The sequence below is a fragment of the Hippopotamus amphibius genome, chromosome 15 (genome assembly GCF_030028045.1).
Source record: "Hippopotamus amphibius kiboko isolate mHipAmp2 chromosome 15, mHipAmp2.hap2, whole genome shotgun sequence".
Classification (NCBI taxonomy): Eukaryota; Metazoa; Chordata; class Mammalia; order Artiodactyla; family Hippopotamidae; genus Hippopotamus; species Hippopotamus amphibius.
The window spans coordinates 29,932,672-29,938,789 of NC_080200.1; positions in this window are offsets into that span (position 1 = coordinate 29,932,672).

A 6,118-nucleotide genomic window follows, 5' to 3' on the forward strand; every position below is an offset into this window, starting at 1 on the left:
CCGCCGAGCGACCTGCAGGCTCCGTGGCCGCGGGCCGCCGAGCGACCCTCGGGCCGCCGGTCGACTTGCAGGCAGGTCGACCAGCCGGCCGCGGGCCGCCGAGCGCCCCTCGGGCCGCGGGCGCCCGGGACCCGGGCCGCCGAGCGACCTGCAGGCTCCGTGGCCGCGGGCCGCCGAGCGACCCTCGGGCCGCCGGTCGACTTGCAGGCAGGTCGACCAGCCGGCCGCGGGCCGCCGAGCGCCCCTCGGGCCGCGGGCGCCCGGGACCCGGGCCGCCGAGCGACCTGCAGGCTCCGTGGCCGCGGGCCGCCGAGCGACCCTCGCGCCGCGGGCTCCCCGAGAGCCGGGCCGCCGAGCGGCCTGCAGGCCGTGGGCTGCCGGCCGCCGAGGGCCCCTCGGGCTGCGGGCGCCCGGGACCCGGGCCGCCGAGCGGCCTGCAGGCTCCGTGGCCGCGGGCCGCCGAGCGACCCTCGGGCCGCGGGCGCCCGAGACCCGGGCCGCCGGCCGCCGAGCGACCCTCGGGCCGCGCGCGCCCGAGACCCGGGCCGCCGGCCGCCGAGCGACCCTCGGGCCGCGCGCGCCCGAGACCCGGGCCGCCGGCCGCCGAGCGACCCTCGGGCCGCGCGCGCCCGAGACCATGCCCGCCGGCCGCCGAGCGACCCTCGGGCCGCGCGCGCCCGAGACCATGCCCGCCGGCCGCCGAGCGACCCTCGGGCCGCGCGCGCCCGAGACCATGCCCGCCGGCCGCCGAGCGACCCTCGGGCCGCGCGCGCCCGGGACCCGGGCCGCCGGCCGCCGAGCGACCCTCGGGCCGCGCGCGCCCGGGACCCGGGCCGCCGGCCGCCGAGCGACCCTCGGGCCGCGCGCGCCCGAGACCATGCCCGCCGGCCGCCGAGCGACCCTCGGGCCGCGCGCGCCCGAGACCATGCCCGCCGGCCGCCGAGCGACCCTCGGGCCGCGCGCGCCCGGGACCCGGCCCGCCGGCCGCCGAGCGACCCTCGGGCCGCGGGCGCCCAGAGACCCGGCCCGCCGGCCGCCGAGCGACAGCACGCGCGGACTCGGGCTGCGCAGCCCCGGGCTGCCGGTGGACCCGCGGCCGCCGCTTGACCCGTGTATGCTTGCTGTTCATCTCCTGGAGATTCCTGCACCAAGCTGATTGAATGAGGAACATGGAAGCACTGTATATAGGCTTTGCATTTTTCTCTTCGTTTCCTGTACTTTGCCTTCGTTTCCTTTGCGTGTGCTCTATTTTATTGTACATGTTATATTGCTTGTTATTTTTTTATTCATTTAAGGTAGGACCGCTTTTATGCGTTTCTACACCTCCCCGCCCCCCCCCCCCCCCGCCCCGCGTCTCCCTCCTCTGGTGCCCGCCCCAAATGAGGTCGCATCATCTTTCATAGTGTACATCCTGGGCCAGCATAAGCTTTCCAAGAATAAAATGCCCCCCCGCCTTTCCTTCCCAAGGACACCACGAACACCTCCTGTCCTGTGCAGTGCTTTTTCACCCACCGCCAGCAGAGGGCCCTCTCTGACAGACCCAGGAACTCCCCTGCTCCGAGTCATCCAGGAGAGGCTGTTCCGTTCTGTGTGAAACGGGTGGGGTGGGCTGATGAGACATCATTGCTTAGAAGGCCATCGGGTTCACCGGTTCGGTGGCAAGAGAGAACATCCTCATCCTCCTTGAGGTTGACTCGGAAGGTCTTCGGGCCCGCAGGACACCGCCCCCAAATGGGCCTCCGTGGCATAGGGAGATTTTGCCATGCGAGGTGACAACAGGAGGGGAACACGGACCCTCCTTTCCTTCTCCCGTCTGAAAGCAGGAAGAAAATCTCTCACGGGAACAGGGTGGTGGAGGGGGCGGCCGGGAGGTGTAGAGATGAGGACTGACTGCTTTCCTGTCTTAAGAAATCACGAATCATCCAAGTGGGACCGCTCATAACACACAGAGGACAGAAGTGTGGACGAGATGAGGAGAATGTGTAAGGGAACGTCTTCCACAAGAACTCTTTTCCATAGGCCGACTTCAAGACTTTCCAACATCTCTAGGTTTAGGGGTGGACTGAGTGCCATGAAAGAATGGACATTCAGCAGCCTGTCTACATCATCTCCAAAGAAGGGAAAATGCTGAAACGTCCCTAGCTCCACAAGCCTAAGGGTCTCCCTGCTCCGGAGAGTTGGAGCATATGCGTGCTTCCATGCCTACACAGATCTTGCGCTTTAGGGAAACCACAAACTAGGCAGGAGCCTGGACTTCTACAAGGCAGTCCATGTTCACACGGGTCACTGTGGTTGGCTTCCTTACTTTCATTGGATTGGATTGGGGTGGGGTGGGGTGGGGTGGGGTGGGGTGGGGTGGGGGGCGGGGGGGGGCGGTGACAAATGTCCAAGGATGAGGCATCCTAAAGAAGGAACGTGTGTGGTCCAAGCTACCCGAGGTCGCCATCCTCATTGTAGGAAGAGGACCTCTTTGGGGAGTGTGGGGAGGGGGGAGGCAAGGTAGAAGGTATGCAGATAAGGTTTGGGGGAGGGAAAAAAAGACATTTCGGTCCTAAAGCTAGTCATTTCGAAATGGGAAACAAAGGACACAAGGGAAAAGCTAAAACTGGGCACAGGCGATTGGAAAAGGTTTCTGAGGAGAAGAATCTTCGGAAAGGAATGGGAACCGTGGTCAGGACTGCTTAAGATGAGGATGGATTCAAGGACACACATGAGTGTTCGTATCAACAGGAAACCAGTGCAAAACTAGAATTCAGTTTTCTGTCTCTCGGTGAAAAAGGCCAACTTTGGGCTCGGGCTTGGGTGTTTCTTCTATTGCTCTGCTCTCTCCGTCATGAGAGAGAAAGCTTTCCTTCCTTTTTCCGGAAGGAAGGAAGGAAGGAAGGAAGGAAGGAAGGAAGGAAGGCAGGCAGGCAGGCAGGCAGGCTTATGTCTTCTAAAAATCATCACTTCTTTTCTAGGTTACCTTTATCAGGTCTTGGGGGACTCACGTGGACTTAGTCCTCTTGATATTCAAAGAGCCAGGGTTGGCTCACAAGGAAAGAGGCTTCTCTCTTTGCCTAGCAAGTCTTTCCCTGGGATGTGGGTGACGTGGCTAAGGAGGCACTGTTCCCCAGTGACCTATCTAACTGTTTTACACTCGTTGGGGTATTTTGGACACATTTGCCCCCAAACCGAATGACACATGAAGTCTTTTGCACTTAGAATGCATGTTGAGAGAGGATCCAAGAGGAGAGGGCCTAGCTCAAGAATGTGTTCTCTCTCCTTCGAAAGCAGAGCCATGAAACGGAGTAGGCTTCCTGGAGAGGTTTCCTGACATGGGAAGCGTTGTCGAAGAGGAAGGAACGTGAAGCCTTCTTTGGCTTGTGTCTATACACGGGTGTGTTCCAGCTGCTCTGGAAATGATGGGATCCTTCTTCTCTGCCCTGGCATACAGGGTTTTCGGTCGTCCAAATGGAGGCTCACACGACAGGGACTGAGCCCAGTATCAAGGAGATATTCCACCCGAGTTTCATGCCGAGGCGGCAACAACAGCCTCTTGAAAGATGATGGGGGGTGGGGGGGGGCCACACGTGGATCAATTCCATTCTGTCCATTCAACAGAGGGTCGGGGCTACAGCAGACCCCAGAGAGGGACAGCAGACCCCAGAGAGGGGCAGCAGCCCGGCCGGCCACTGGGTCTCCATGTCTCAGGCTTCCTGGGGAACCTCACCCCCCCCCCCCAGGTCCCCGCCGCCCCCCGCATTCCGCCACCCACCTTGGTGCATTTCGAATGGCTCCAATTGTAAATAGATGCTGGTGGGAAGATTTCTACAGGTTACCTGCAATGGCTGACCTGTCATGCTTGTCACCCTGGGGGAAAACAATTCTCTTTGTCCCCAGAGGCGTCAGACCTCCTCTCTCAGGAACCCCTGAGCCCCGGCCACTGGACTTCACTCCACTGGCACGTAGTAAGGGTCATCCAAACGTTCCTGTGACGGTGAGTATGGTTTCCATGTGGGTTGAAGCCTTCCCTTGCTGCAAGCCTTCTGTCCTCACCATGGCATAGAGACGGTTAAAAAAAAATTGTGTTTGCCACTTTGGGTATACCTTCCACAGCCTGCAGTGATCAAGGCACCCACTTCGCTGGGCAAGTCCTATGAGCCTTCACAAAAGCTCTTGCAAACTTCTTGGGACCATCACTTTTCCAGTCACGCTCAATCATCAGGCAAGATTGACAGGGCCGATGGGAAAACTGGACTCCGAGAAGAACGAGTGACCTACGTGGGGCTGAATGAACTGAGGACTAGGATGATAGTGTGTGTATGACTACTTGTCTACAATAGGACTGATTGGGGAAGCCGCTGGGGGCGGGGGGGGGGGGGCAGGGTGCGGATACCTTAGGAGCTTGGGATGAACATATACACATTCCTATACGTAAAGTGGATAATCAACAAGCTCTTACGACTTGGCACAGGAAACTATACTCAATACTTTGTAATAACGTGTAAGAGAAAAAAAATCTGAAACAGAATCTATATCTATCTATCTATCTACCTATCTTTCTATCTAAATCACTGTGCTGTACACCTGAAACTGCACGACATTATAAATGCTTCCATTATTTCAAACAGAAAAGAATCTCCTAACCTGAGTGAGAGAGAGAGAGAGAGAACAGGACGGATTGTGAAATCTTTTCTTTTCCAGCTACAAGGGAAAATGAAAACAAACAAAACCCAATTTATTTTAAAAGTTGGACATCCATTTGGTGACTTGTACCCTTGTCAGCAAAATGGAATCACTTCTCTTTTTCTCCCTACCTGCTCCGTCCAGAATTCAGAAACTCTCCGTGAGGCTCCTTATTTCTTTGGCAAGAGAGTCACTTGCACGCGTTCCTTAGAGGCCCACGTTACGTTTCCATAAAACGGGAATACACACTTGTGGATATGAGATTCTGGTGCTATTCATTTTCCTTAGGGTGTTGCTTTTCACCTGAAAACCGGACTGGATCCTGAAGTCTTTCAAGTTGCCCCCAATATCTGGCTACAACTCTCTCCATGAATGTTTCCCACTTTCGCCCACCCTTTTGACTTGGCATCACTGACAACGAAAACGGCCCTTTGCCTGAAGCCCTACAGACCGAAGCTGGAGGACTTGGTGAAAACTTTAGAGACATGGCCACCACAGCTCCTGTGGAAACCATCCTGGTGCCTGTTTCTGTGAGAGCCAGTCTGAAAGTCGAACCAAACACCCGACATCATCACAGCCATTTCAAACTGCTAAAGTTGCTTCCACCCTAACATCTACAAATCTTCTTCACTGACACCGCCCCCCACACGCTCCCCCCCCCCCCCGCACTGGTTTATAATCGGCTCCAGTGATGGACCTTTGTCTTCCTTTGGTTTCCATACAAGTGCCTCTTAGGAAATAACCTGATTGCTTGCACCACAGGCCTAGTTTTTGGGAGCCCATCAACATCACTGCCTCCTGAGAGGAGATATGATAACTGTTTCACAGAACCGACCTGTTCTCAGAACTCAGAAACAGTTTCCATGAAATGGAGGCCTCTACTAACCTATTTTCTCCCTTTCCCTCCCTCCCCGCCTCCCTCCCTCCCTCCATCTCCCTCTCCCTCACACACACACACACACACACACACACACACACACACACACACACACACACACACAGTCAAGGTCAGCTTTCAATATGTTCAGAGTAGGCCGCCCCAAAATGTGTCTCCTTGAATTCAAGTCGCTTAAGAACTGGACAGCACAAGACCGGACATTCTGGCCCTCCTTTCTGTCCTCCCACAGCAGAGCACGATCTCAAGTTAAGACGTTTGCTTCCACGCATGTCCGTGATTCTCAAATGGTTTAGTGGGGTTTCCTGGGTTAGGAAAAAGAGGGGACTCCTATTTGCCTGAGACAAGGAGAAGTTCTCACACAACCTTCACCCATCCCTCCCTCCCTCCCTCCCTCCCTCCCTCCCTCCCTGCAGTTTGGAGGGGGCAGCCTAAGGGTGGGGAAATTGGGGAAGGAAAAAAAAAAGCCGTTCGATAAAGGGGAGCTCGAGGCAAAGTCAAAGGCTCCCGATCTGACCGGAGAGCATTCTGCATTTGAATGAAGCGATTGAACAA